This window comes from Mustela nigripes, chromosome 10 (genome assembly GCF_022355385.1).
Source record: "Mustela nigripes isolate SB6536 chromosome 10, MUSNIG.SB6536, whole genome shotgun sequence".
Taxonomy (NCBI): Eukaryota; Metazoa; Chordata; class Mammalia; order Carnivora; family Mustelidae; genus Mustela; species Mustela nigripes.
The window spans coordinates 52,843,611-52,867,826 of NC_081566.1; the positions used below are offsets into that span (position 1 = coordinate 52,843,611).

The 24,216-nt window shown below is 38.2% G+C and overlaps 1 protein-coding gene across 12 annotated transcripts in view; it reads right to left on the reverse strand.

Annotated features, from left to right (window-relative positions):
• ESRRG (estrogen related receptor gamma) overlaps window positions 1–24,216 on the reverse strand; it is a 620,659-nt gene that overhangs the window by 66,631 nt on the left and 529,812 nt on the right. The gene's annotated exons all lie outside the window — the stretch shown is intronic.

A 24,216-nucleotide genomic window follows, 5' to 3' on the forward strand; every position in this document is an offset into this window, starting at 1 on the left:
GAAAGAAATAAAAATAAATGTTTTACAGATACTGGGGAGTGGTAAGAAGAGCTTGTTAATAACTTGGTTTCCAGTCTGTCATGGTGAAGTTCAGGCCAGGACCATACAAACCCTCACCTAATACAGAGCTTACTTTGGGAGGAAGAGCAAGACAGACTCACCGTGGTAGTACCTTAACTGACAAAACGGTGTAACATTATCCCTTAATAAATTCAACCAAGTAGTTCATTGTACATGGTGTTTCCCAAAATGTTTAGAAAACAGATTTGGTTCCACAGCATCATTGGTATTATTATTTTCCTGAAAGGGCTCTCAGAGCCTTTATAATGCAAATGGCCTCCGAAAAACTCTCAAAAGGAGATACAGCCTATGCAGTGTTTTGCAAACCAATTTCACCAAAGATCTGGTCTCAGGAGTATTTATGACTATCATGTGGAATGCGTGAATTGTGGGTTCTCTGAGTGACGCGACACAGTTTGGGAAATGCGGACACAGTTCTACATGAACCCTGAAGTGAACACAGACACTTGCATGGTAAGGATTACTGTTCCAGCACGAGATAAAGTAAAACACAATTTTTCATATTATCTTAATAATACGGCTTTAAGAGTTGATTATCTTTTAGCGGAACACGGAAATACACACTTGGTTGTAGAGAAAGCCTGAACTGTCACACCGAAATGTCAGAGCAGTATTTAAATGAAATCAGGAGACAACTTCAAGAGCAATTAAGTAGGCTTTGACAGCAAATTTCACAAAATAAAGACATTAGTACAGTGCCTAAGTATTTACTAAAAATAGCGCATGAGAGTCACGAAGAAGCTGTATTTCCTTACTGCTGTTTTTAAACACTTTCTGCCTACAGTAGGGCTCTGTTCCCTTGTTCATCTGATTTCTAGAGTACAAAACTGGATGGCGAACAGACGGCCTAACTGGGATATCACACTTTGTCCTATTAGGATGCCAATTTCATAGAGATGAATCAAACGTAGAGAACAAAGAACAGAAATATTTAATCAAAATGGTTAAAATACTGTAAATCAAACACCGTAACTGAAGATTCTACCTCTACTGCACTGGGCAACACATAGGTTTAAACTGCAGTTTCTCATTAGTAGGAATATGTGCAAATGATACGCTGAGTTACAAAAGAAATACCTATCGATAAAAAAATGAAGAGTGTTGAGAGGGGGAAAAAAAAAGATTAAAAATCACTAGACAAGAATATTTTCTTGTCTTACCCTGGTGGGTAAGTCATTAAGCAACTGCCTTCGGATCAGGTCATGATCGTAGGGTCCTGGGATGGAGCCGGACATCAGGCTCCCTGCTCAGCGGAAAGCCTGCTTCTCCCTTTCCCGCTCCCCCGGTTTGTGATCCCCCTCTCGCTGTGTCTGTGTCAAATAAATAAATAAAATCTTTAAAAGAAAAAGAATATTTATATTTGATTTTAATTTAATATTTAATTTTTAATTTAATATTTTTAAATTTAAATAAATTTAAATTAAATTATAATTTAAATTTTTAATTTAATATTTAATGTAATTGTTTTTAAGTGCTATTTTATAGAAAATTTCTCAAGCTATCTAGTCTAAAATCCTTTGCCTTGCATATATCAAAATACAATATGTATCATCAATTTACATGTACCTGTCAGCTAGAACCACAGTCTGCAATAATGATGTTGTGAAAAGATTAAAGGCTCCCCTTTTAATGTTTCCAACTATAATAGCATAATAATTTATTCCTAAATATTAGGTGAAGAATATGTTTAAAAAATAAAGCAGGGGCACCTGGGTGGCTCAGTGGGTTAAGTTTCTGCCTTTGGCTTAGGTCAGGATCCCAGGGTCCTGGAATCAAGCAGGGAGCCTGCCTCCCTCTCCCCGTCTGCCTGCCTCTCTGCCTACTTGTGATCTCTCTCTCTCCCTGTCAAATAAATAAATAAAATCTTAAAAAAAAAAAAAAGATGGATATAAAGACAGTATCCTTCCTGAGGTTTTGCTGTAATGGTCCAATATTACATTTACAAAATATATTAATATGTTTGGATATTATACACATGCATTATTTAAATATTTCATAAACCTCAAAATGCCAAGGAAAATAAGGAGCTGTTACTGTGTCATTGTTTTGTTGAAATATTACTGTATTACTTTATTGATACATATTTTGCATCATGATCATTTATTAAAAATCTGTCCTCATGGAGTATAACAGTCTAACTTGCCTCAGTTCTAAGGGAAACAGACCAAGGTATGATGGAGAGGTAAAAGAGAATTCAAAGGGTACAAGCGAAATAATGATACTCATTTGACATCTAAGTGATTTATAGAAGTATTTGGTATCCCATTCTATTTCCTGCTCATCCCTGTCATTAATAATGTCATTTTAGATATCATTTTGGAATAGATACAGAATCGAATCCAAATTCTACCAAAAATGAGGACACTATCACTGAGTTTAGCTGTAAGTGCACAATACAAACTGAAGCAGAGAACTGGTAATGACCTCATTCACTGAATGCATTTAAAAGTCTCCAAACAGTTTAGCAGACACAAAGAAAAACAAGAGTATTTATGATCAGGACCTGGGAACCCAGATTCGCCCTAAAGAGACATCAATCGGGGCACCTGGGTGGCTCAGCGGGTTAAAGCCTCTGCCTTCAGCTCAGGTCAGGGTCTCAGGGTCCTGGGATCGAGGCCCGCATCGGACTCTCTGCTCAGCAGGGAGCCCGTTTCCTCCTCTCTCTGACCTCTGACTGCCTCTCTGCCTACTTGTGATCTCTCTCTCTGTCTAATAAATAAATAAAATTAAAAAAAAAAAAAAGAGAGAGAGACATCAATCGAATCCAGGTATTTCCACCAAAGGCGATGAAGCCTGTCTCTTCCCTTCTTCAGTCTGTTGAAAGACAAACCATTTCTGTCTCGACTTTACTCATAACCAGTTTTGAAAAAGTTGGAAAGTAAGATTTCTCCCAGGAAATAAGATACCCGCAAGGTTCCATGTGTGACAGGATTGGAAGTTAATTAAGGCAATTGGACTTTCTAGTCATGTGGAGACCCCTATTATCTTTTTTTATTTTAAATAAAAGATTTTAAGAGTTGGCATTACGGACCAAGTACAATGTTTCAGATCCCTTCTTCCTTCAAATACTGCATGTGCCTGCATTGCCACAAGGGTATTACAAATCTTCTACATTGTCAGAATTTACAAAATTGAGAAAGCAAGAGTAGGGCAAGGAGGAAAAAAATACGTTGTGAGGCAAATAAACGCCAAGAGAAGTAAAACAGTTCAGCTGCGGGTCTTCTTAGGTCAGCTCATTTTAAGTCTACGTTTTATGCCCAAATGCAAATTTTTACAATATTATATAGTCCAAAGTCAAAAGTATTTTTCACATTTTTAATAGCACAAAGTTAGAGGCATTTCATAGGATAATAAAAGATCTCCCCTTCAGAGAATTATACAAGGGTACCCTAGCCTACTTTTCTAAATTAAAGACCAGCCTTTTACAATGTTGTTCCCAAGCAAAGTTTTGCTCAAATGATTAGTTACATAGACCCCGGAATATCGAAGGTGCAGACAGTCATGTTAAAGTGATAATATTTTTTAAGAGAGAGTGACTTTTTTGGAAGATTATTTAATGAATACTAAATAGTTGTATTAAATAAATGTTACCACACGTGGCTTGTAATTGAGTTTTTGGGATGCAACTGGAGAAGCAAGGCTTCTGAAACAAGCAGGTGGAGAGGGTGCGAACCCTCCCCTCCGCTATGGGCCTTCCTGATTCCGCAGTTCCCTTCTCTGCAGAAGGAAACACGCTCCTTCCCTGTGGGCAGAGAGGTACCGAGCAGCCCCTGGAATTCTCCGGAGACTCTTGCGGGGGATCCATCACCAACAGAGGACAGAGAAAATCCCTTTGAGGAGCTGCAGGAAAGGAAGCTAAGGCAGATGAGCAGTATCGGATACAGCAGAGGGTAATTTAGCGGGGGGCCCCTGATGGGGTTCTCCTTCGGGACAACCTCCTAAAAGAGCATCCCAGTATAACCGGAAGTATCGTGCATATTTATAGGCTGCTCTCGAGGGGATGAGTGAAAATTATTTGTATATTCACACACATACCCCAGGGACAATTTAATCATATTAAGTTGTTGAGGATCATGTGAGAAAATGAAACACACCAACCCCTAGCTACCCTCAACAACCATGGCCCCCTTCTCAAAATAGACAGTGACAATTGTTCACTCTGGCTTCATGGCTTAGTCCCTCGCTTCCTGATTCAGCAGTCTCTTGACTCCTCATACCTACATTTTCCTCCCAAGCCATGTCTTCATTATTAATTGAATGAATCAATCTGTGCAAGAAGTGTCTTGGAATATACAAGAATATCAGCCAGTGACTAGCAGTCATCGGCTGTCAAGAGCTTATTACAGTCTAGGCAACGGGTTAATTGTTTTTACGTATATGAACCCATTTAAGCCTTAGAGCAATCCTATGGGGCGGGTGCTATTATTATCCCGTTGCACAAAAATGAGAAAACCAGAGCTTGCAAGAGGCAGAGCCAGGGGTGGGGGCTGGAAAAATGGCTGCAGAACCCACATTCTTTTTTTTTTGTTTTGAGATTTTGTTTATTCATTTGACAGAGATCACAAGTAGACAGACAGAGGCAGGCGGGGTGGCGGGGGTGGGGGGAGCAGACTCCCCGCCGAGCAGGGAGCCCGATGCGGGGCTCGATCTCAGGACGCTGGGATCATGACCTGAGCCGAAGGCAGAGGCTTTAACCCACTGAGCCACCCAGGCGCTCCAGAACCCACTTTCTTAAGCGCCATGTTTATATAGCCTTCCTGTCGTCAAATTCGATTTTTGGAAAAGAGCATTTGGTATTTACTCCAAAAGCTAGCAGTGCAGGCAGATAAAAACGGACTGTCACAGTAAAGGATACTGGGTGACCCAACAAAGGGTCCACATGGGGAGGTGGGCAGAACACTGGTGGGGGGGGGGGGGGGGGAGGACTGAGCACGCTTACTCAAACTCAAGGGAAGGGCCAGTGATTTTGCATCACTCCATGAAGGGGCACGTGACTTGAAAAAGTTTACAGCTACGAGAGTGTGGACAAACCAAAAATAATAAAAAGATTTAGTTTCTCTGCTTTTCTACTGAGGCAGCGGCCCCAAGACATTCATCTCCTTCCTCCTTCGACTGCTACTGCAAATGAGACAAGCCTGTCCGGCCTGGGCCACAGATGCAGAGCAACGTTCTGGCTTCATTTTCAGCTCAGGAGGGAGGCCCAGACAACAGCGGCTTTTCAACCAGACACCCCGGGCCTGGCCGAGGCTTACGTTTACTTCCGCTGGAGTATCGTGGCCACAGTTCAGGAACTTTAGAAATGGCCTGGCTGCCAGTGGAAACGCTCTAAATTGGACCGCAATAAAAGGAGAAATTCACTCGAGGAGAGAAAATGCATATCCGTTAGGTGGGCTCTTTTTTTAAACTGAATCCTTAGTCACTAAAAGAGATAAAAGCCATGACTCACATTAAAGCTTCCTTGCTCTACAGATGAATTAACAATTAGCAAGGGGAAGTCTTTCGTTTGGGTCTCCGGATAGCTATCTGCACTATTAAACATGTGGGGCTTGCATAGCAAATTACAAAGGCTTCCCTCTGTTTCAGATTCAAGGTGCGTCCAAAATCCATCTGCCGATCTCTGCCCATAGGACATCCACCTAAAGACGTTCCTCCTTCTTTTTTTTTTTTTTTCAGGGTTCACGTGATTCACAATCCTTGCCTGGTTCAGAGGCATGTGCTAAATTCATAATCTGGATTGGAGCTGAAATCAAAATGATAGAAATTGGAAATAACCATCGACAAAATATTTTGCAGGGGAAATATGCCACCGGGGGTCAAGTTGCTTCATCTGAAGCATGCAGCCCTCATCTATGACACATACAAGTACAAATTAGGTCATCTGCAACAGGTGACAAGTTTTAATTGAATGTCTTCTGTCTGCAATTCTGACAAAAGGTGAATGGAAATAAATGAGTCTGGCAAGACGGCCCTGAGCCTTACAATACCCAATATCTCATTATTTTTAAACAGCTATCTATAAACTGATGCTGACAAGCCCTGAACCTTTTATTTCTGCTCAAGATGAGGTAGCTGTGAAGGGGAAAAAAAGAGAGAGAGAGAGAGAGAAAGAAAAAGGGGCATCCAGAACATTACATTAAACATGCAATACCTACCATTATCACTTCTCCAATGTAATTAAAGGAAATCTCCTATTCAAAAGGCACTATTTCTTACTTTGCTTCATGTCAGAGAGAGAGAGAGAGAGGGAGAGGGAGTGAGGGTGCTTGGCCTGCACTTACTAAACATAGAGACAACCTTTAAAGACAAAAAGAAAATTTTCCCTTTCTTGCTTTTTGCCTGTTAAAAATTTCATAAACTATTCAAAGAGCTATTGCTGTGACTTATGCCTATCTAAACTCTATTTCGTCTTGTTACTATTTAATACCAGTGACTCTTCCCTTTATCCTTTTCGAAATTGCCTTTTCATATTAATAAAGTTATGAGTTAGTGGGTAAAGACATGGAATGTGGCCGCACATCAACATCAGGAAAAGTGATTCTACTAATTCACAATTAAATGTGACACCGGCAGCAATAAGTTTAACACAATAATAACAGTAACAACAGTGCACAGCACCCCATGGGGATCTCTGTGTAAACAGAAGCACAAATATTATTTATGCAAAAATTCAATGCCCTGTAAAAATGAATTAAATATGAAATCAACCAAGCTGGGTTACAAGTTGCTGGGTTGAGAGCCAGAGTCACTTAGTTTCCATTCAAGGGAGAGGAATACAGAAGGAGGAGTATATGACCAAAAAAGCAGATGTCGATTTCGAAGAGAATGTAGTTCTGGGGGCTGGGGCGTTGGGAAGCGAAAATAGGGAAAGGTGGTGGTGAGTCTGGAGGTCATTCGATTTCATTAGGTGTTATTCTAGATCAGATGGGTACCCAGCAAAGAGCTTTTGAAGCTCAAAAGACAAGCTCATGGTATTCTTCGCAGAGGAAAACTTTAAATCCTGGCCAATTTCTTAGTAACTCACCAAAGGTTTAATAAATGTACTACCAGAATCAAGCAGAGATGCTGAGAGCCGATTATACAATACCAAAATGACATATGATGTTTAATAATATTTTTCTGGCCATGTTATTTTGGTAATAATTGAGATTCAAAATAAAGTACATCCCATACAAAGAAACATAATATACAGATATCCAGATCATGTAAAAAAAAAAAAAATTCTACACCTAGCTCATGAAATATGTAGGGAAAAAAAAAACCAGCTCGCGAGATTAAATGTTAATGTAATATTAATGTATATGTGCCCAAATCTCACACCAGTGAGAACTATTCTTGTGACACTGAGAACATTCATTTCTTATTTCTTGTGACACTGGGCAGCAATAAGTTTAATACAATAATAATAGTATTAACAACACACAGCACTCCACAGGGGTGCTCTGTATAAACAGAAGCACAAATACTATTTATGCAGAATTCAGTACCCTGTAAAAATGAATTAAGTATGAAATTAAACAAGCTAGTTTTCGAGTGGCTGGGATGAAAGCCATGGTCACTTTCTTTCATTCGATGGGGACGAATTTAGCAGAGTCTAACAGCTCTACTCTAGGTCTTCAGTGGAGTCAACAAGTTTCATGGGCAGAATGTTTGCGCCTCACCAAAAGTCCTATGTTGAAACCTAATCCCCAGTGTGATGGCATTGGCAGGTGGAGCATTGGGAAGGTGATGACGTCACAAAAGTGCAACCCTCAGGATGGGATTTGTGCCCTTATAAAAAAGACCCCGGAGAGCTCTCTCACCCCTTCTGCCATGTAGGACAGAGAAAAGAGGGCCGTCTATGAACCAGAAAGCCCCCACCACACAGTAAATCTGCCAGTTTCTCCATCTTGGACGTTTCAGTTTATAGTATTCTGTTATAGCAGCCCATAGGGACTGAAACAAAGGAAAGAACACTAAAAAGGAATCAGAGAGCTCATCTACAATGAGTTGACGCAGGGTCCGATAGGGACTAAAGAGAATACGCTTGTTTCCTTCCCTTCTCAACAAACTCCATATTCCACCACTGACTCCCTTTTACCTGACAGTTGTGCCATTAAATATGTGAGGCAAGTTAATGGAAGAAAAGAAAGGAAAAACAAGAGTGAGTATGAAAGCCGGCATGAACCTTGTAGAAATGCAAAAGTAGAGAACACACGCATGTAAGAATCATCAGAGAACATTCCCACTTGCCCTTGGTGCCAAGATGTTCGCAGCAGCCCATGGCCACCCTGGGCCCATTTTCAAGCTAAACTTATTCTCCCTCGAAGTTGACAAATTAGACTGTTGAGGAATTTAAGACCTCATGAGAAAAACTGGGGTAGAAGAATCATGAGTGACAGTGATAACAAGAAAGCATCTTTATATGAATGACCCACTCACTAAAATTAAATAAAGACAAATATTAAAAGACTATCAATAGCAGGGGCACTCGGCTGGCTCAGTCGGTGGAGCGTGCAACTCTTGATCTCAGGGTTGTGGGTTCAAGCCCCACACTGGGTGTAGAGATCACATAAAAAAAATCTTAAATTGGGCGCCTGGGTGGCTCAGTGGGTTAAGCCTCTGCCTTCGGCTCAGGTCATGATCTCAGGGTCCTGGGATCGAGTCCCGCATCGGGCTCTCTGCTCAGCAGGGAGCCTGCTTCCTCCTCTCTCTCTCTCTCCCTGCCTCTATGCCTACTTGTGATCTCTATCTGTCAAGTAAATAAATAAAATCTTTAAAAAAAAAATCTTAAATAAAAAAAAAGACTATGTTAAAGTAATGTTTCTGGTGCAATTAATTTCCATTTATCATCTTTTCATCTCTTGAATACTTTCAAAATCTCTGTCCTACATGGTTTGAGCAAGATGACTACAAACTCAGTTTGATTTGCTGCAGACAATATACATATAAAAAGGGAAAAAAAACAATTTTACATCCAGTTTTCGAGCCAAATGTTCAGTGATGTATTTCGTTCACTACACTGAGGATCTAGGTTTTAATAAGGAATTACTCCAGGCTCAAGTTTAATTGATAAATAGTGCTGAAGACTTGGGGGAGAAGTATACATAAGGTAAACACATCAAAATGTTCTGTCAAGTAATAAATAGAGACGTGCACATTTGGAGAGCCAATAAGAAAAGTGTAAGGTTATTTTAAAAAATTTTTTAAACATTTATTTATTTGAGAGAGAGAGAGAGAGAGCGTGAGCAGGGATAGGGAGGGGGGAGAGATTCTTGAAGCAGACACCCCACTGACTGTGGAGTCCGACGCAGGGCTCGATCCCAGGATCTTACGATCATGACCTGAGCTGAAATCAAGAGTCAGATGCTCAACTAAGCCACCCAAGTGCCCCAAGAAAACTATACATTTAAAGTGTTATGGCAGGGATAGACCCTAGCCTGTACTTTTATCTCAAATTAGCATGTGTGAAGAGTGTGGAAAGAAATAGAAAACATGAATGATATTTCCAGATGCCAAATACACTGGGTCTCAGCTGAAGAAGCCTAGGCCTGGGTGAAGTGGTGAATTTCCTGACAGACTTCCTGTGTAGGGATGCTACGAGACGAGGTAGTGGGGTGTACTGCCCCATACGCACGTGGTCCACAATGTTAGGAGGGATCTTTAAATCCTAAAGTGTGCCGAGAAAAGACAAACACACTCGTCCCGGCACAAGGCAGCTCAAGACGAGATTATTATATTTTTGAAACACCGCCTGGGCTCACATCAAACTTCAAAATGTTTTATTTATTATATGTATCCAGCTTAATTCCACAACAAACTAAGGGCAGAGAGCAGGGTGAGAAATGACATTCTAAGTCCAACAGTTTCAAGTGGTCAAAAGTGTTTCTGATGTATGTTTTAATGGTATATTAGTCCTTATCATACATGAAGGATACATCACATGTTTTCCGCACATTAGGCATTCCAAAGTACTAAGGAAATGAATAAGTAAATAAGTTAATAATATGCTTTATTGCTATGTAATAATTGTTTTTTTTCCCCTATCTTTTGGTTTGTTTTTAATTCTTCAAAACCTTGAATGGACCCACAATGTGATAGAAATCTCTCGTCAATCATCTCAATAGTTCTGGTTGCTTGTGTTCTTCTCAAGGAGCTAATATAGTATAACTTTACAAAGGTATAGAAAACTTTAAAAGACAACAAAATAGCCTGAATCATGGAAAAAAGGAGCCACTAAAAGGTAGGATATCAGAATTAATTTTTGTATATTCATCCCGGACAACATGAGAAAAAAAAATAGCATTTGGTTTGCTGGGGAAAACCTCAAGATAGATACGAAAAGTTACTAATGAGAATTACATGTAGCTACTGAATATTGAGCAAAAAGACCATCGATCCGTACAGTTGGGAAATTTGACAAATGAAGAAAACCGTTGTCTTTCTGAGACGTTTTTATTGCCCTCCTGCCTGGAAGCAGATGAATGCGTGTGATCACATGTGAAGCTCTCTTCCAGTTCTAAGATTCTATGAATGAAATGGTGTGTTTAAAAAGATGGACTTGACCCACAGATTCAGAGTACGACAACTGCTTGGCAGTTGGAAACATCAACATACTTCATATCTTAAATCAGGGAAGACCAGAGCCAAATGGAGAACATTAATGAGCCAGAGGAGCAGTGGGCTTTCTGGCACGGGTCTTCACATTCCCCTCATACTGACCTTGGCCAAATGCATTTCCTTTTGTTCTTGACAATAATAAAGCAAATAAAGTGCCCACGTTTGAAAAATGCTCCTAGCTTATTACTGCATTAGGAAAAGATCAATGCCTGTTGCACATCACTGTGGAGAATGAAGTATGGAAAATCATAAACAGCTTCAGATTTGTGTGTATTTTACAACAGAGAGACTACATTATGCGAAGGGGAGGAGAATATGACCTAATAATGGATATTTTGAAAGCAACCAAGGAGTAGTTAAGGGCTACTCTGTTATTTAACTAAATTTCATCTGGAGTTTAAGAATAAAAACATATTTGACTAAATATGACCAGAGTTCAGTCAACAGATCACAGTGGCTAAGGTTTCACCTCTACTTCCATAGGCACCCATTTCTCAGAAATTATAGTGGATGTGTGTGTATGCACATGACAGACATGCACACCCATATAGGATACTTCATCTAGAGAAAGAGAGACACACAATGCTGAATAGATAAGCTATTATTCAGTTTCTTTATTTTCCTGATAAAGGTTTGGCTAGTCAAATGATTCTGTGAGAATTTTTAATTTGCAAAATTTTTCCATCCAAACTCCGTTTGTGTGAGTATATGGCTATGTACATCGGGAGCTGCGAATTCAAACAACTACGTAGGGTAAAAGGGTTGTGTTTTGTTTTTTTTTTAAAATGAGGGGTGTGTACATACCGTGGTGAACGAAGAGCATTAGCATTTGGCTCATGGATATACCACTAGCCCTTACCAGTACCCACGGGACAGTGCCTCGTGCTAGGCGGAGGCACCATTGGACACGAATCTGCTGTTATCAGAGTTCCCATTTCCAAAAGAAGCCAGCAATCTGGTTCTTACATAAAGTCACCCAATATTTAAGTGTTCACACATTTTTTTGCTATCTGATAACCCCCCAGTCTGCTAGTTTACAGCTTGGGTCTACGTTCTTTTACACAGGGGCCAAGAGTCCCTAATTCCCCGAGAAAGGCCAACTCTGACAACTGGCCAGTTAAACTGATCCTATCACAAGCTGGTAGTTATCTAGAAATTATCCTTTTATTTTATGTAGGCCCTCATTATATGAGCATAAATTGAATTGCCTAACTCTTTAAGTTATTCCATAGGCTACACATTGAAATTCTAATTTAAAAGCACTGTTTAGCAGGGTTTCGAGGAAAACAATAATGATGTATAAGATTTAAGGCGTTTTCATTAGAAATCATTTCAAACAAGAGTAAAAATTTAATCACCTATGTCCATGCATGGCACCTGTCATTTGGAAATACTGACATGTTTTGATTCACATAAGCCCTCTTTAAGAATCTCTTGTTAATCACAGATCTCCACGGTTATTTTTTGTAAATGGCAGCAAAGGCTTTCTTTAAATTCATCGGTTATGTTTACTAAATGTTCTTTTCACTTTTGGAAGGAACATCTTTCTGCCTAGTAAAATCTGTTGGGAACTGCAAGTCAATTCTTGTAATACAATTGGTGCATTTTCCTTGTCACTAAGGTTATATCAAATGCATCGTCTTTGGGAATTAGCTGACGGAGAATCACTTTTCTGTTGGCTTCCACCCTTTCTCCCCCAACTTCTTGCATGATATGGAAGAGAAAGTCCTTGAAGTGGCAAAAGAGTAAGATGATGCTGAATGCTTTTTGGAACAGTCTTACTAGGAATTAGGTTGTAATAGTCATTTCTCCGGGTTAGTAAATCATAGAGTACAAAGGCCCGGAAGATGTTGCTAGAATGGAAAGCGGAAGGGGGTGAATATAGGTGGGAGATGGCCAAGATAGTGTGACTGTCTAGCAAAATATTGTAGAGAAAACAAAGAGAAAGACAGTTAATTTGAAAAGCCTTGAGTGTTTAAAAACAAAACAAAACAGCAACAACAACAACAACAAAAAAACCCAGAACCTTTAAGTTTGAAAGAAGATGGTAAAAAAAAAAAAAAAAAAATCACTTTTCTATTAACTGTTATGAAGTATAGGCAAGGATATCATGAATAATTTCCCTACACTAAATAACATATTACAAAGGATGAAAAAGTGAGTCTCTGAATGGGCCATGACCTGTGGCTGGACAACCAGCACTAGGTCTCAGACCAACATATCACGCCGCCAAGATCAGTAAAAATACGGACTCACTGGTAACCGAGGAAAGCCAGCTGTGTACATCTGATGAACTACATGGTTATTCCCTTCCTCCTGTTTATACCAAGTCACCCTAGCAATACGGGCCTCTGACAGAGAGGTACCGGCTTCCTCTGATGTCATGAATTTCAGAAACTCGCTTTATAAAGCCTCTTATCTCTGCTGCCATCAAGAGACTAGATAGAAAGCCCTGGAACTCATCATCATCATCGCCGTGCCCTTATCAGTCAACAGCGTTGCTGCTGGGCAGCAGGAGACATCCCCTCCACTGAAATGGGCTTCCTGGTGGCCCTCCCAGCGCTCAGTCCCTGCTGGCCAAGGAAATGAAAGACCGTGAAACTGGACCCAAACCTTCACCTGGCAGGTAAGAAAGCAGAGCCCCTGGTCCGCCAAAGCAGCCTGGGAGCTGACGTCAGTGTTAAGTAACATTCCCATCCCAACGCTGAGACTGGAAAAAAGGATGATACTGAGATTCGGTAAAAAAGTTTTGGAGAGTCCTATATCTTAATTATGCATGCATTTAAGCATACCCTAAGGGAGATAGTCAACACAGCCAAGGATTTATGTGCTTTGGGGCTAACAGTAAAGTCATCCTTCCCTCTCGTTCTCCCTTACTTTTCCTGCCTGCGCAACCAATTTAATTTTTTATATATTCACACGCATACACACATACATCTGTATTATGTATATATGTCTAGGACTGATCAGCTCTTTCTAAATTAAATTCTATATTTTTTGTAAATCTGTGTACTTGTTTTTAAAAACTTATAAGTTATAGATGGGAAAATGTAAATACATCAGTAAACCCTTGTGAATATTCCTTGCATAGCCAGTATTCAATTATGTTACAGATTTCAAATAATTTCCCAGACATCATAAAAAATCTGCATATCCTTTTAAAATCTGCACATCGCTTCTACATGTATTCTACTTGCTATTTATAAGGTTAAAAAAAAATAAGATAAGCCCTGTTTTCTGGTACTAAGATGGGCAGAGTAGAACTTAGCTCTAGAATTCTCTAAGATCTCTCCATCACATGATTTACTTTTGCTGCTGAGGGTATGACTCAAGAGTAACAACGTGATAGAGTAGTTTTCGGACCAGTCATATGGTAAGTACTAGACAGTAAAATGTTCCAGATCTCATGGCACAAAAAATATTCAGTAAAAGTTCATCATTAATAATGATGAAAATAAAAATAAGTGGAATTATTTTAATTATTGCTTCTAATAAAATGAAAATTCAATTCATCTACCAACACACAGTCAGCCAAAAATCAGGACAAATTTAAAAAGTTAAATACAATATGGTAGAGGCCTGGGACTGAGGTGGAAAAAAAAAATCAGCAAAAAATACTACTCAGTATTTTTTATGTTTTCCTCGTGCATACTATGGATTTTCTTTCTCAACACTGAGGTACAACTTAAAGAAAATGGGAAAATAAAGAATATGGCATTAGCTCTGTAAATCTACATAATCACATATATCAAACCGCTAACATGTTTTGAATTTTCATGTAAAGTCTTTAGCGTAGGATTGTACCAAGTATTCTACTATCTCTAAATCTGAGTTATATATTTCCTATTTAGGAGAATGAGGTGGACAGATCTGAATTTAGAATACATAATTTGTAAAATTTCTCTTGAAATCAAGTTAGGCACAGAAACAGAGAATAAATAAATCCTAAAATATTCAAATATTCACTGAATAAATAAATGGGGGGGGGGAAGAAACCAGATCTTTGAGGGAAAAAAAAAAAAAAAACTTTTAAAACGTAGGATGTTAAGTACTTCAAATAATTAGGAAAGAGATGTTTGTGAACAGCTGTGCATAAGTAACATACTACTTTTGAAAAACGTGGTGCTATTCAATAATGCAACATAAACAGGAATAAAGGGCTGACTATATAAATGTTCTCGATCCCAATAATTGAAGCCAATGAAAATACGTAAAAGCTTGCTTTTTAATATTTAAAAAGTTCTTTTACTTTCTAAAGAAATCCCTGTAACAATATTACACTTTTCATATAATGCAACATGAATATATACAAATGACAATTCACAACCAGAGTAACATTTCTTTACATTAAGAATTTTGAAATCTTCATAGTTTTTCTTGTTTCCTGTAGGGCATAAGGTTAGTTTCTGAAGCTGCCTGGGTATAAGCTTCCTTATCACAAACCTCAGGACAGTCTTTCCAGGACTCTGCAGTAAAAATTCTTTAAAAGTATTTATTTATTTATTTTTTTTTTTTTTTAAAGATTTTATTATTTATCTGACAGAGAGAGATCACAAGTAGGCAGAGAGGCAGGCAGAGAGAGAGAGAGGAGGAAGCAGGCTCCCTGCTGAGCAGAGAGCTGGATGCGGGACTCGATCTCAGGACCCTGAGATCATGACCTGAGCCGAAGGCAGCGGCTTAACCCACTGAGCCACCCAGGTGCCCCTCTTTAAAAGTATTTAAAAGGAAGGTTCCAAAGATATTTTTGCCATAGATGAAACGACATTTTGAAAAGCAACAGTTAATGTTTTCTTTATAAAGCAAATTACTGGCAAAGTTAAAAAGGTACATTAATTTTAGTCAGTAGAGGGATGTGTTAATTGTTTTTAAAATGTAATCTGTAATAATGATAAAACTATTAAGTGAAATCACAGCAACTCTCTCAACTTCAACATGCGCAAGGAAGCTGATCATCACCTAAGGAACTTCTGGGTTTCCAAAATCTTCCTTTATCAGCACTTCCAAAATACTTGATTTTTTTTTTAAGATTTTACTTATTTATTTATTTAAAGAGCAGGGGGGAGGGGCGGAGGGAGTAGAAGAGAGAGATCTCAAGCAGAGTTCGCTATCAGTGTGGAGCCAGACATGACCCCGAGATGATGCCCAGAGCTGAACTCAAGAGTCAGCCGTTCAACTGACTCAGTCACCCAGGTGCCCTAATACTTGAGATATGTTTTCCTACTTATATCTCCTATGTCTGATGTCCAACTAATACCCACGTGATAACTGAAAGTTTAATAAAAATATATTATTAATACTTCCCTATGAATTGGTATTATAAATCTCACATGTGTGTATATATATATGTACACATACATATATATATATGATAAACTGGCAATGGAAGTAAAATAATGGTACATTTAATGTTAAATATTTAGACATACATTCCACAGAGTTCTGGGCAAGAAAACCATTTTTGAGGATTTGTAAGTCATTTTACAATCCCTCATTTTGTTTCAAATCAATGTTTTGGACCAAAATGAAATCGCATTCAAAATTCTAATGCATTTAGTAATAGTTAGACAATCTACACCTCAAACACAGTATGTGCCACTCCGAAATTTAAAAAGAAAGCGGTGGCAATTTTATTGTGATCTGCTAAAGAAGCATTCGGACTTTTGGGGTCGGAGTTCATGAATGACAGATCTGAACCCGAGTCCCAGGGACTCACTGTGAACTTCCATTCTAGTAAAGTACATGCCTGTCAAATTGCTTATGAGGACAAATTTATGGAAAATAACCAAGAGTAAAGCTTTGTTCTTATTAAGAAACATGAATATGTATGTAATTTTAGCCAGACTAAATTAACCCAAAAATGAATAAATAAAAAAATAAGGACAATAATTGTCAGAAAAGAAGGCTTGCCTCCCTTCCCGCTCTTAGAAAAGCATTTATATTTAGAGTTTCACAAAAAAATTCATATTTTTAAATAAAACTAGTTGGAAAGAAACAAAAGGAATCTGCAAAGAAGGCACCATGGAGCCAGAAACATGTATAGTTTCCCCCTCTTTAGTAATAAACCTTTTTAGAGCAGGGATTGCCTGCAGGCTTACTACGGACAGAATACACGAGCAATAGTGTTCATGCAAGCAGTGTGTTATTGCTGAGGTGTGTTCATTTCCTAAGCATGACTCTATTCAGAAAGGTTACGTTGAGCCATTAATCCTAATTTTATATTAAACATCTTTCGAAACTGCATGAGCTCCGAAGAGAGTAAAATCCCATTTTGGCAGCAACAGTATAAATGTGAAATGATTATCAAACAGATTTCTCTCTGTCAAATAAATAAATAAAATCTTTAAAAAAAAAAAAAAATATTAAAAAAAAAAAAAAAAAAAAAAATATATCACAGATAGTTGTGTGAATTCCTCCGTGTCTTTGTGGGCATGGTACGTTAACACGGGCTCACCCTGGCTCGCGCGCTCCATCATCAATTAATTTGAACCAATATCAATAAATAAGTGCATTATATCTGTGCTTCACCTTTATTTTCAATCTAGTGATGTAATTTGATTGATGCCCGTGGATCATTAGGGATTTTAGCATATGAAACAGTACTATTTAAGTCAAGTAAACTTGAAAATTATATAGCTGTTAACTCTCTTGTATCTCTGAGTTACTGTTTCTTGCATAATCTTGTAATATGTGAAGACCTGAGAATAAAGAACTACTACATTAAACAGCACCACAAAAATTTAAAAACAAACAAACAAACAAACAAATAACCAAGGCGATCCAGACCATTTCTATTAATAAAATTATTATTATGAATGAACTCTGGCATTGCCATATATAAAACAGAAACAAATAACTATAATTTCCATACCTTTCTGTTCCAGACATCTCAAGTATATAAATCACCTCTATTGAAAAAAGAATCTGGAATGTAGTAAGTAAAAAGCACCAAAGTGAATTGTTAATGTTTACAAAGCACTTGGATCTGATCATCTCATTTAGTTCTTGTAACTCAGAGCTATGGGTTTAGGATTACTATCTTAAGTTTGCAGGCTTAGAGGAGTTAAGCAACCTAGGATCAAGATCTTGGGCTTGGTTTTGTAATTGCAAATGCTCTTTATACTAGTACTATAGATTTTATATATATTATATATACATATATTTTTCAAAACAATAAACAGTTTTCAAAAAGAAGAAAAAATAGAAAAAAGAAAGAAATTAAAGGAAAGCAGATAACTCATTCATTGATCCTCCCATCTTGTCCCCCCAAACACTTTGAGCATCTCTTGGGTCCCTCTCTGGGGAGCTGCAGCCAATGGGAACAAAATGAAAAGCAGCAGCCTAGAAGACATGAAGGGTCTTACCACCGAGACTCACAAAGGAGTATGTGGCAGAAGAAAAGACAAGGTCAAAATGTAGATCCTAAGGGAAAGAAAATGCTCTTGGCCAAAATGGGGGAACTGGAAAAGGGAATCAGTTTCTAAACAAACATAAAATATGACTTTATGCCCATCAAGTTTGAGATGATTTGGGGGAAATCCAAGGTATAATACACAGAATTTGAAACTGGAGTTCAAGTAAGAGTATAGGGTCAGTGGAAGAACACAGATATTTGAAAATACACACGTAGATTCATTCTTCGGAGAGTAGAACAGAAAGGCTAAACACCAATCATGGGAATTACTTACGAATAAACAGTAAGTGAAACCATAAAAAGAAAGCATGGGTGATTTTAAAAGTAGGAAGGGGAGGGGCGCCTGGGTGGCTCAGTGGGTTAAGCCTCTGCCTTCAGCTCAGGTCAGGATCTCAGGGTCCTGGGATCGAGTCCTGCATTGGGCTCTCTGCTCAGCAGGGAGCCTGCTTCCTCCTCTCTCTCTCTGCTTGCCTCTCTGTCTACTTGGGATCTCTCTCTGTCAAATAAATAAATAAAATCTTTAAAAAAATAAAATAAAATTGAGTATTTTAAAAATAGTATGAATATATATTCTTAAATATGTTTAATCAACTTTAATGAAAACACATTCAGTATACAGACCTTTACCTAAACCAAAATCCTTCTAAGGCAATTATTAATAACATGATTAATATGTAATTATATTATAATGTATTATATCAAAAGGGAAACTATTACATCATATCATATTACTATGTTTGTGTGTGTATGTGTGTGTGTTTTTAAAGGTAATCTCTAGTGTTTGTGTTGTAATGTATCCTTGTGTTTTCCTTAACACACTTAAAAAAAAAAACAGTGTATCAAAGTCAAAGGAGTAGATATCAGCACACAAAGCTTCATGATTCCGAGTTCCAAGGTCCATGGCATGGGAGTGGATTAATTTTAGTATTGTTATTTTTTGTTAAATTCCAGCAAGAACCAATATCATATGAGATATCTATGTGAAGTACCCTGAAGGTTATGAACTTAAGAATGATACAGTCAACACTGGTTTATATAAAGATGTTACTGATGTTAAGGATGGGCAGAAGAATGTGGGTATACACATAAAAAGTAGTTTGAACTGGCTTCTTTCCTTTCTGCCTAGAGTGTAGGAATTAAGACTCCTAAAATCTGCAAAATTATGTTTCACTCATAAAGATCATTGATCTGTCTTCTGCATTAAAGATTCAGTTACAGATTTTTGGAGGTTATGAAAGCAGAAGACGGCAGAACTGGTTCTAATGGCGAAAAGTCAAACGATTTAATATTATTTTGTGATTTCAAGTCTTTAGATATATACAGTATCGGCTGGCTCCTTATTAGGGAGTATGAAAGAGTTCAATGAGAACTGCAAACCCAACCTCATTTCACATGAGAGTATAAGCCCCAAGACAGAGTCTCAATCAGAACCAGATTCAGTAACTAAAGGATAAACATGTGTTCCTTCTATTGTCTCTGAAAGCTTATTCTTTATTGACAAATGACCATTACCCTGTAGCGAGAAGATGTTCCACTTACACAAACAAACAAACAAACAAACATAACTACAGTGTCATACTTAGTCTTTGTCCCCGTTCTTGGCACAGAGTCCTAAAACTTTTGGAATAGACTGAGTAAAGATTGATAGGAGCCTCTTTGGTTCTTATAAGGAAACTCCAGGCAAGCTCCAGTTTAGCTTGAGGATTAAGGTTAGTCACCAAAAAGACCAAGTCTTTACTAGAAGCGTGGAACCCTCAGCTCCACCCCTCAACCTCCTGGAAGGGGCCAGCAGCTGAACATTGACTGAACTACCAACTGCCCTCAATTCAATCAATCACGCTTATTTAGTAGACACCTCCATAAAATACCCTAAATAATGAAACAGGTAAAAATAAATAAATAAATAAAATAAATAAAAATACATTTAAAAGTTTTTAAAAATTTAAAAAAAATTTTTTAAATTTTTAAAAATGAAACAGGGTTTGAAGAACTTCCAAGTTGACTGCACTGAAGTAGGAGGATGGTATACCCAGAAAGGGCATGGAAGCTTCCAGAACCTCCCCCCATGCCTTGCCCAGTGCATATCTTCTGTTGGCTATTCCTCATGTACATTCTTCATAATAATCAGTGATAATAAGTGAAGTGTCTTTCTGAGATCTATGAACCGTGCTAGCAAATTACAAGACCTAAGGCAAAGGAGTGTGGGAAGATTCCATTTATAGACAGTCAAAAGTATGGGTACCTTGGGATTTGGGATTGACATATAAAGTAAAGTAGTCTTGTGGGATTGAGACCTTAACTTGTCAGATCTGATTCTAACTGCAGATAAATGGTGTCAGAACTGAACTGAATTGTTGGACACCCAGCTGGTGTCTGGAGAATCGAAGAATTAGTTGTTGGTGTAAGACAACATCACAGAACAACAAAAATCCAATAGCAATAGGGTCTAGATCTTGGTTTCTTAACTCCATTCTACACTACAAAGAACTAAAGCTTCTTGGAGACATGGCTGACTCTAAAGCCATGACACAGAAAGTAGAAAAAACCTGGATTGTTCTTTGTGCTGGCAAAACAAGAAAGTGAACCAAGAATGACAGCAGTGCACCAGTAACTCACAAGAAGCCAGCTGGAAGAATGTTCCCCCAACTCCACTGGATAAGTCTGGGACAGTTTGAGCATCACATAAAAAATGATAGCAATGGAGTATAACTCACTGAAAGAAATAGGAATCCATGACTCCATACTGATATAAATACATAAATAAATAATTTGCAGGTTAGATGAAGAACTGAATATTTATTTAGCATCAAATTATCACCCCACGATGTTCTTATTACTCTCAAAGGGGAAAAGAGCAACCTTATAGTGGAAGAGCCTGGTGGGTACCTCAATAAGTGGCCAAGCTGACGTCATCAATAATGAGCAAGGGGGAAATCATGGGCCACCTGACAGGATGCAATGAAATCACGGTATCACTTCTGTGATATTCCTGTCAAAGATTTATAACCTCAGTCTGAAAATGAGGAAACATTGTAATAACCCAAACTGAAGAAGATTCTACAAAATAAATGACTTACAACCTTCAAAACTGTCAGTTTGGGACAACAGTCCAGGAAATAATGCAAAGTTAATTATAAACCCAAAGTTCCTATAAATGGAAGTATATTAGTCTTATAGTTTTCAACAATCCCTTGAGTTTAATTTTTTTTTAAAACGTTTAGTTCCTTCAATAATAGCTTGCTCTCTCTTCGGTCTTACCTTCTTTTTCCTCACCTCTCCTTTTCCCCAGACTCCCAAAATGTTAGGGTTACCAGGAAGCAAACATATCCACCAATGAATTTCCAATTTCTTTTTCTACATCCTGAACCTGTATTTTCAATGGATTTTAATGACAGTGGAGTCGGTGTGATTTCAGGATGGTGCTACCACCTTCGTAAAATCTGTCAAAGGTAACCATTTGAAGAACATTTGTGTACTGCTTTTTGGTCGAAGCACTTCTCCTAGCTTACCTCTTCTGATTCTCATAGCCACTCTGAGAGACAGGTATTGCTGCATTTCCCATTTTACAAATGAGGAAACTGAGGCAGATTCAATCCATTACAGAGTTTGTGGATTGAAGCTAGCACTCTGGCATCAGCATCACATGGCTGCCTTCCTTCTATCCAAGGGACTATCTGCATTTCAGCATTATAAAACAGAAGAAATCAATTAGACAAAGAATTGCCACTGAAATAAGTTGGTATTGTTCGGGTTGCTCGATGTGAATGAATAACAGTCCCTATGCCATCTCAATTAATGTATGGAAGGATGCAGTAATCTGTCTTCTTTTCCATTGTTGCTTAGCTTTGTAACTAAAATGGATAGTCCTTTTTTTGTTAATTCTGATTTTATTTAAAGAAGTGGAAGAAAAAGAAAAGAAAATGAACAAAATCAATTAAAGTCGTTGGAGAATTCCATATATCTGAGGCGGAACTTTACTGTTTTAATTAAATAGAAATATAGACTCATTGTTTTATAGACATTAAAAAGACAATTCCAACCCTGACACTGGCCCTCCTCCATACCTCAACTCTTGTCTTTTTAAACTAAAACATCTATGACAACCAGGCCAACCACTGTACAGAAGATTGGATTCTGATAATAGCCAATTATAAATAACTACCTGCTTTCTAACTATTCCTTTAAAAACCCAACTAATTACAAGTCTACTTTGTATGGTTTTGTAAAGTTTGGAATAGTAATCTAGTTTAAAGTCATTTGATAGAATTCACAGATTTGAAATCAGAAGGAACTATATGTATGTTTGAATAAATTCCCAGCGAATAATTCTAGGATTTATTCCACTCACACACTGAATCTTAATAGTGGTATGAATCCTGAAACACCGGGAAACCTTTTGTAATGGGTATAAGAAAGCACTTGATAGGGCACTGTGGCTTTAAATTTGTGAGACGGGATCAAATCCCCGACTCCATCACTTCCCAGACGTGTGATTTTCCTTTCATTGGGCCTTAGCTTGCTCATTAATAAAGTGGGCATAATAACAGCATGTACCTCCCACACACATGACGACAAAGTGAGATAATGTGTCTCTATGAAAAAAAAAATGTTAGCTATTTCTGTATTTACATTTGCATTTTAGATACACCTTCCTACTCATTAGACTTTGCCTTCGTTTTTTGCAAATTCCTATCGCATTTAGAGACAATTATTTATACCTCTTTGAACACCATTTCAAGTCAGAATATTCTCTGGACAGCAAAATACCCATGGATATTTATTGGCTCAGTGGTTCCCTCGCCCTATTTTGTGGCCCGCTCCCCAATCTAGAAGGAAAACCTCCAGCAAACTGTCTTCTCGCTCCTACCTTTCAACCTGGGTCCTCCTTCTCCACCCAACAGCTGACTAGAGCACTGAGCACCCTGGAACCAGCTAATGAAATCTGATCCCTCAAGTCATAGTCAAGTGAAGTAGAAAAAGTGACTGGATTTACTTGAATCAAAGCTCTACCACTTTCTCGCTGTGTGACCTTTGCACAATTCATGAACCATCTGAAGATCATTCTCCTCCTTGTCTGTAGAGTCAGCGTGAGGAACCAGAAAAACATTTCTAACAAGCCTCACACAGTACCCCGCACACAACAGACACTCAATAAATAATTCTTTACTGGCCTTCATGTTACTCCTTTCCAGGATATGAAGGAAACAACTGCAATCCAAGGAAATTAGTCTTTCCTGGTGGAGTTTCAGGACTCAGGAGTATCTTGGTAACAAAGATATTTTGAGACCTGAGGCATTTCTAGCATCTGTCACATCATAATAGGCAACCACTTAATTCATCCTGCATTGAGTAGACTATGGCTAGAGGTGATGTTTCCATAAACTCCGGCTAGAGGTGATGTTTCCATAAACTCCTCTAGGAACAATCCTGCAAGTACGAGACAGAGCGAGAGAGAGACAGAGAGAGAGACATAAATCTATCCCCTCTCCTAAGAAAGACAAGGGACATTGTGTCCTAGGCAAATATTTGAATACATATTTGAAAAGAGAAACTAACATGACTCAAACACTATATAGCACATGAAACAATGTTTAATGATAGACAGGTGGCTCCCCTTCCCCACCCCCGGGGTTGATACTATTACCTGGGTAGGCCTCCCTAGTGTCTAAAATTCTCTTGTCCTCACGGCACTCAGCTCTCATTACTTTAAGAACTCAGGTTCACTCAAAAATGACAGGGCCATGTTCCATACAGAAACAGGAAACTGATTTGGAGCAACCTTTAGAGTCCAACATAATCAATCACAACCAGCCTTATTTATTTTTCCATTTGAGAAAAGATATTCTGGAAATGCATTGAGAAGCATATACAATAAGAACTTGTTTAAATTATTTGAGAGAATTAAGTTTCAAATAGTTTAAAAAATAAACTCCTAGTGTCAAATGTCAAACGTCAAATGCATAAAATGTCAATTTCTTGGAAAGGGTGCAGCACAGATTTCATTTCTATTATGCTTTTAGCACCTTTCCTCTATTTCTGGAGACAAATAAATTTTGAGCAAGCCTAATTAGCTGTCTATTCAAGTACAACTCAGTGAAAAAGCTAAGGGCATTCCTGCCTATTTCCCC